Raw genomic sequence first — 8,891 nt, 5'->3', positions numbered from 1 at the left:
TCTGGCGTGTTGCTGTTATCACTTGCATCTGGTTAATCTGGCATTGTCGGAATGAAGCAATCTTTAAGGATGTTTCTCCTTCTATTCAGCACTCGAAGATCAAACTATTTCGAATGATTCGCGAGTCCTTTGCCTTTTCTAAAGGTTTTTGCTCTTCGCGAAGAGATGTTGTTATCTTATCCAGCTTTCTAGCTTATCCTAGGTCGCCTCTTGCTCCCAACATTATTCCGGTCCACTGGCTTAAACCTCCTCCGGACTGGGTTAAAGTCAATATGGATGGCTAAGCTTTTGGCACTCCTGGTGAGGCTAGAGCAGGTGGTATTTTTCGCAACTATAGAGGTTTTCCCAAAGGTTGTTTTGCTTTTTCTATCCCTCCTTCTTTTGCTTATATGGCTGAATTGAGAGCCGTTATTTTCGCAATTGAGCTCGTTTGGGAGAAAAATTGGCATCAACTTTGGGTTGAGTCAGACTCAACGTACGTTGTTAATCTGCTTAGACATCGTTCCATGAATGTGCTTTGGAGTATTCGACAAGAATAGTTGCACTGTCTCAGTATTTGTTCTAGGATGAACATTCTCTTTTCTCACATCTTTAGGGAAGGAAATAGAGTTGCTGATGCTTTGGCAAAATTTGGAGTCTCTTCTTCAATGATCAATTGGTGGCCTTCCGCTCCTGATTTTTGCCACAGGTTTATCAATGATGACATTTGTAATATTTCTCATTTACGTTTCTCTTAATTTTCTCTAAACTTTTCTCCTCCCCTCTTCTTTTTGTTTGTTCTCCTTCCTCCCATCTTGTTCAAACGTTCACTTTTTCCTTTTTTAATATATTTCGGGTTTGACAGTTCTTGGACCATGGGTGCTCACCCCGCTCTAGTTCTGTCTCGTCCCAATTTCTATAAAAAAAAAAAAGTAAAATAAGTGTATGTTACAAATAATAAAATGAAAAGGTATAATATATATATAAGAAAATAGTGTAGAAAAAAAGAGTATTTATACTTGGAAGATATATTATATAAGGGTGTGTTAAATATAAAGTTATATATGAAATATATTAAATACAAATATAACTATAACCTATATTTGATACAATGAAGATATACAAAATATACATAGAATATATACTCAATATAAAATAAAATAACAAAAAGGGTGAATTATGTGTATAGCAAAATGAAAGAATTAAAAGTTAAAATGAAAATGGAAATAATATATGTATATTTATATCACTCCAATAAAATAATAAGGAGAGTAAAAGGAATATATTAATAGTGAAAATTAGTAAGTAATGTAAAGCACAATCAATGAAATATGGTATGTACTAGATCTCGCTACGGGCCGATGAGCCCGCCCTCCCGGCCCGAGCTCAGGGCCATTTAGCCAGGTCTGGACACATAAAATTAGTGTCAGGCCCGGCCCGGTCCAAGCCCGATTAAGCCCGTCTAGTAAATGGGCGGGCCTGGGCTATGTAAACACTCGGCGGGCCTGCCCCGGCCCGACCCGTTATATGTATATATATGTATTTATAAATTTAATTATATAAATTAAATGAGTCCATAAAAACCCTACATATATAAATTTATAGATAATTAAATAAGTAATCAGTATTTACAATTTACAATTAGTTTTCTAAGATTTATTAACTATTATGTTTATTATTTTTTATTAAAAAAAGTTAGTATTTTATTTTAATTGATTTTTTTTAATTTAGATATGGGCTTGGGCGGGCGGGCTTGGGATTCCTTTTTTAGGTCCGAGCCCGCCCGAGCCCGACTATATTAGTGTGGGCTTGTGCTGGGCTTGGGCTTATCAGATTTGATCACAAGCCCGATAGGCCCAGCCCATGCCGAGGTATAGTATGTACCGTCAAAATAAATGCAACCCACTTCAGAAAATTATTAAAAACTACAGCAGATTTAGTGACGGAAAAATCCTCACTAACATATGTTTGCGACAGAAATCCTCAAAATATCACAATCAATCCCTCAATTTTCCAGATTTAATCACAAATGGTAGATCTACTACATTCTATCGTTTTAATCCCAAACTACCCAAATCAGGTCATGGCTTGTAACAGGGAATTCCAAAAACGACGTTTTATTAAAAATAACGGTTCAAAACATTCTATCGTTTTAATCCCGAACTACCCTAAATTGGGTCATGATTCGTATTGGGATTTAAAACGAAGTTTTTATTTCAAAATCGAAACCAAATACTTATTCAAATGCAAAACGGAAATTAAATAAATAAATTCGAATGATAAAAAATAAAAAAAGAATTAAATGAGTCTAGTCCATTGGATTATTACCTCTTAATCGGTAATGGGAATCCAAATAGAGTGATTAGTGTTCGGATCAATTCTTTAGTCGCGAAATAATTATACGGTCCTTATATTTCTACTTAACAAACTAGTAAGTCCATCATATTATTATTAGGTCCTTAAGTTTTATTTTAATCAATTCTTCAATCCTTCCATTTGTTTTTGTAAATGAAAGTTCAAAATTGCCCCTAGTTATATGCATAAAAAAATTACCTTTTAGTGTCTAAATTAATCTAAATTTTTTAATGAAATTTTTGAATTACGTATGCTCTGAAATTAATATACTTGAAAAAATATATTATTTATTTTTTAAAATTTTAATTATTTATTTCTTTATTTTTAATATAATAACTTTAAACTAACATTAAATATTATTATTTCCTAAAAAAAACATTAATTATTATTATTATTATTATTATTCTATGATTTTTTAAAAATCATATTTTTTTTGTTCTTATTTTCTAAAATTTATTAGAGATTAAATTAATTTTTACAATATTATAGTCTTACTCCTATTTTGATAATTTTTGAAATATTTTTCATTCATTTTTTGTTCGATAATTATATAAAAATTAATAAATCAATTACTTTATATTGAAGATATTGTGATTGTATAAGAAAAACGGAAAAATAGATGTTTTATTATTAAAAACATAGAGTAAATGATAATTTTGGTATTTTAAAATTTATTTAGTGTAGTTTGACCACTGACTCTAGCATAAGGACAAAGGAGTTAACAAAAACAAAAATTGGAGGACTATATAATTATTTCTAAAAACAGATGGACTAAATAGTGTATTAGGTAAAAACACAAGGACCTTATAATTGTTTACTCAAATAATCTCAAAATTAATGTTTATTGTGAACTTCTAGTTTACATATATTGTAGGAAAAATATTATTTTCCCTTTAATATTTTTAGTCATATGTGAATTGAATATAAATATGTGCCTAAATACTATTGAAATAACCAAAAATAAATTTTGGAAAGTATAAAATTTTGATTTTGTTAGTTAAAAGTTTAGAAATATATTGTTGTTTAAGTTACCTCAATAATCGTTAAAAGATGAAGAGGCTCAATTTTTATAATTTGGTAGCGTCAATTGAATTTGTTATATTTCATTATTATTTGTTATACAAATAAATAAATTCACGAGACTTGGTTAAATAGGAATAATCCATTAAAATGCATGAATTATGATAAGTACCTTTTATATATATATATATATATATATATATATATCAAATATACTAATACTTTTGATCTTTAATTCATTTTTTTGAACCACTTGGAAGAAAACTATTGGCCACGTCATTTTGACTAGAAAATGGTCATTTGGAAAAAAACTATTGGTCCAACATCCACGTCACTTTGATTGAAAAATGAAAAGAATGATCGAGATAAATTTGATTGATTTTGTTGAATTATTTTAAATGTTTTTAGAAAGAATGACCCAAGATAAATTTGATTGATTTTGTTGAATTATTTTAAATGCTTTAAAATTTAAAATTGGTTGAAATTGAAATGTTTTTGACTATGAATCCTTTTGACCCTCTTAAAATTAAGATTATGATGTGTTTTTTTTAAGGAAATAGCAAGTCTGGAATCAATAATTTTGGCGTTATTATTGCCTAAAATTCCTTTCCTTTAAAATTGAAAATGTTACCAATTCTGATATTTTTTTAAGGAAATAGCAAGTCTTTGGCATTATTATTGCCCAAAAATCATTTCTTGCCCAAAAATCCTTTTTGTTTAAAATTAAAATTCAAGTATAAAAATAGAAGCAACACTAGAGTCTGAGGTCCAGTTTGGAATATCATTCAGCTATGGCTATGACTGCAATGAGGTCAGTCCATAAATCCATATCCATAATATATTTCATACATGTTTTTGTTCAAATAACTAATTTGGAATTTCAATTATGAATCCATATTGCACGCTCTTGGACACTCTATCACTTTTGGAAGGTTCATGATCGACTCTTACTCTTTTGCATCTGCTTCTGTTTCGGACAAATGGTCCACTTCTTCTCATGTTGAAGAGGCTCAAAGATTATGTCGACCTGGCTCTGTAGCGCAGAAAAGAGCGGTTTTTGAGGCACACACTGCTGCACCCAAGACCGATGATCCTCAAGTTGGAGCACAAGGTTCCGAATGCACTTCACTCACTATTGTTGGGGAGGAAATAGTTGCTGCTGTTGAGGAGGAGGAGATAGTTGCTGCTGTTGAGGAAATAGTTGCAGCTGAGGAGGAGGAAGTAGTTGCTGCTGTTGAGGAGGAGGAGGAGGAGGAGGAGATAGAATTATCTTTCGGGATCTGGCTTAAAATAGTTGCTGTTGAGGAGGAAGAAATAGTTGCTGTTGAGGAGGAGGAGGAGGAATGTTCAAGCCAGATCTTGAAAGAACAACTTACAGCTGCAAAACCAATCAGCAAGAAGCCCCCAAAGTCAATGAATTTCAGTCCTGTTAGAGAAATTAAAAGAATTATCAGGAAGATTCACAATTGTAGAGCGCAGCTACAAACAACACTCAAGGTACACATAGGATTTCAAGCCTTTTTAGTCACATGTTGTCAATATCAGATAATAATGGTTGTTCAAATGATGACTGTCTGTTTCTTTTAAGCAGGGGAAAGCTGAAGCAGAGCTTAAAAAACTGCCTCAAAGCCTTTGCTTCAAGGCCCGGCAGCCACCCTATGTTTTACAAACAAATCAGATGGAGAAGGTAATATTCTATACTAATATTTCACTCATACTTCAATCTGTCTTCTAAATTTCTTTCACAATGTTTGTTTCCCTGGTTTCTATCAGGTTCCTAACATGGTCCACGCCACTGCTCAACCACCTCAGAGGTCTTCATTCAAGAATGGTGGATCTAAGCATGCCACGAGGAAAAATAACGAAAATACACAACTCCGATCAAAATATTCCAAAAGAATGAGCAGAGAAGCACAAGCTTGAGACAGCTTCACAAGCAAATCACCTCCATATGCTTGTGGAAGTGATGTCCTCTAATTTATTAGGAATGTAAAGCTAATTTGTAACTCAGCTACTAATTGGAAAGAAAATACCAAGTTTTTCATCTCATTCATATTCTCAAGTAAAAAAAACACCATTGACACTTGCCGTCTAGCGTACTTAGTCCATTTATCACGTGGGTGCTTAGCATATTTACCTAAATAGACTAAGATGATGCCCTATCAAACCTAACAAGTGTGCTCAACACATTTCCACCGAAATCCAGGATTGAAATTCGGGCCACTAGAAAAGGGACATTCATGGTCTCAAGGTAAGACACAGCAACAAAAGAAACAATACTCTCTCTCTCTCTCTCCAAGATAATGTGCTAACTTAATCATCGGAATAGACGCTGGTTACCGAGACTGTCTGTCCTAACTCCACTTCTTACAAGTCAATAATACCAAGTTACTCCTTTCATTGACATCAGTATCTTAGATTGATTAACTATCTTTGACTCTTATCTCCAATATTATTCTCTTTTGCATGAATGGTCTCTATATTTGCCGAATTTTGACATTTAGCTCCTAAACTTCGATTTCCTGATATTTAGCTCTGCACATTGATTAAATTCAACCCCTCAGCGATGGCACCATCATTACATGACCTGTTAAATGACACATATGGCGTCTTCACAGCTTATAGGCATGGCACTTAACAGCCATGTGATGCAACTTCAATGAGGAGGCTGGATTTCGATAATAAGAAATTAACAAGGAGGAATGTGACCGAATCGAACTTCAGTAGCTAAATGACTAAATTTTTAGAAATACTGCTACCAAAAATATATAGTTTTGCCACCAAAATGTATTGCAATGCTGTGAGAGACGAATCTCCTAAAATGCAACTAGAAATGAGTTGATGAACATAAAAGTTCTAGTAAAAACTTTCCTTGTGTAGCAGCTATTTAATGCTATTTATACACTTCATGGCTACAGATGCATAAATTATCTCGTAAAACTAGATCGAATCTGTACTTTGGAGCTGCATTAAGTGAGTGTGATGTAAATAGTATTTTAAGCTAAGGAGAAACAACTACTTACCATCACGTGCTTATTGCCTTTAGACATCATGTCCATTGCAACCGAAAACACTTCGTCAGCATCAAAAGCGGCTTCCTGAAATTCACGAAGTAGAAAGAAATATAACTTATAATTCAATCTCACTTGCTAAAATACTTCAACACGACCCGCCTAAGTGAGCAAAACTATTGACATTCACACTACCAAAGGCTAAATTAAGCAGATCTTATGTTGACAAAATATCAAAGTAGCCTCGATATATTAACGATGAGTACTTACTGGTCCAATATCAGCAAGCAATTGAGCACGAAATGAGAGAGCAAGTCCCCCATTATACAAGGCTCATACATGTTTCCGTCAATTGACAATGCCAGCCTATATTTTCTGCCTGCCTCTAGAAGAACTTCTTCACATTCTTCACACATTAATAAGAGAAGATGCAACTTTGTCTTTATTTGCTACTTTTTCGTCTACGATTTTGACCTTCTACCCCGATTGTGAACTGATAAGTGATCCCTTTTTGAGAGTCGAGTTCTCAGTTCCCGACTGATCTTCAGTTTTAATTCTCCATGAAGAAGATATGCGTTTCCCAATAGGCCAACAGCCAACAGACTCATGGGCTTCATGGCTACGGCTTCAGAAAGTAACTTGGCTGACTTGTACAGTATGATCTCCACATGTTCTTCATCGTGTTTCCCCCTTATACAGTCTTTAGCTTGTTTCAGAACGTTGTTAGATTCTGGAAGATATTTATCAAACACCAGATTGTCCGAAACCATTGTCGAAGATGGGGAAACAACATCAGTCTCCATAATGGACTCGCGATTGGTCAAACAAGAATTATCATAAAGCCCCTCTGCTTCGGCTTGAGATATATAGATTTCATGTTTGTAATCTTCCTACCGTGAGAAGACCTGTACACTTGACTAGATTGCTTCAACATCTGCTGCTTCACAAAGCAAGCTTCTGTTTCTGTATGTTCGAAACTGAAATTAAGATCCATTGACTCGCACATATTATCACACAATTTCCATGTCTCAGTTTCGCTATCTTGGTTTGTCTTCCATGGGACATGATGCTTATCCCAAAATTGCAATTGAGCACGAAATGAGAGAGCAAGTCCCCCATTATACAAGGCTCTTACATGTTTCCGTCAATTGAAAATGCCAGCCTATATTTTCTGCCTGCCTCTAGAAGAACTTCTTCACATTCTTCACACATTAATAAGAGAAGATGCAACTTTGTCTTTATTTGTTACTTTTTCGTCTACGATTTTGACCTTCTAGCCCGATTGTGAACTGATAAGTGATTCCTTTTTGAGAGGCGAGTTCTCAGTTCCCAACGAGTTCTCACTTGACTAGATTGCTTCAATATCTGCTGCTTCACAAAGCAAGCTTCTGTTTCTGTATGTTCAAAACTGAAATTAAGATCCATTGGTTTGTCTTTCATGGGACATGATGATTATCCAAAAACTGCAATCTGCTACTTCGATAAACACCATCATATCCTTTTCTCTTTACAGTCTTTTTCCCAGAGTTCATCTTCTGCAATTACTCTAATTCTTCGTTCACTATCCCAACAGTATTAAGAATTCCGTCCTTCATATCTAGAATTGAGCTTTTTTCTTGGCTTTAATCATTTGCTAAACCCTGTACAGCCCCTTGCCTAACAGTCTCTTTACCCTTCACTTTATTAGATTTGGACTCAACCATTTTCTCCCCAAACAAACCACCAAAAAATTGCAATAGTCCAAACCCTGCTTCTCTAATACTCTCAACTACAATGCTATGCACCATTTTCAGCCCCTTGCTTAACAGTCCCTTTCGGGTTTCAGCAATTACATTGCTATGCTATAGTCTCCTACACTCTCAACTGTGGCCTCAACAACATTTCTAGAATTCACTGAATTGATTCAATAACACTAACATAACCTTCAAATCATTAAAAAAATTCACCAAACTCTGCAATCCGCCCAAACTACCCCTGCGAAAACCCAAATGGAAACCCAACAGCAAAGATCAAAACAGAAGCAGGAAACACAATAATTGTTGAAAAAAACCTAACTCTAGAAACCGCGAAAGCGCAGAAATACCCAACAGAAACACAAAGACATACTTCTTGTAAAAAAAAAATCAGGAAGCTGAGTTGACTCACCAGAGCTAACCGAATCACCATCATCGACCCAACCACCGTAATTGATTGGAGTAGAGCTGGGGGATACACCTCTGATGGGAGATCATCTCGAGGGTTTAACAATGTACAAGGATTTTGTGTGAGAAGTGTGAAGGAATCTTCATTTTCGCGCGAAAGTGATGGCAAATGGAAGAAGAGAACTGACATGAAACTAAATGCAAGTTTAATCCTTCAAGAAATTAATTATTAGTCTTTGATACTTCCATATTTTGTTTTTAGAGTTTCAAGTTTTAGATTTAGCAATTATAGACATGAAACTAATCAATCATCATTGTTTTTTTTATTGGCATTACACTCATTTGGATACCCAAACTAAAGCTTCAAAGTCAATTAGGATCCTAA

General features: G+C 34.3%; 1 pseudogene; it reads right to left on the bottom strand.

Annotated features, from left to right (window-relative positions):
• Window positions 1-4,121: 4,121 nt before the first annotated feature.
• LOC136232024 (uncharacterized) lies at window positions 4,122-8,681 on the bottom strand (annotated as a pseudogene).
• Between the last annotated feature and the right edge of the window lie 210 nt (window positions 8,682-8,891).

This window comes from Euphorbia lathyris, chromosome 6 (assembly GCF_963576675.1).
Source record: "Euphorbia lathyris chromosome 6, ddEupLath1.1, whole genome shotgun sequence".
NCBI lineage: Eukaryota > Viridiplantae > Streptophyta > Magnoliopsida > Malpighiales > Euphorbiaceae > Euphorbia > Euphorbia lathyris.
The sequence above is the reverse complement of the archived record's forward strand: the minus strand, read 5'-3'. Positions and strand labels throughout refer to the sequence as shown.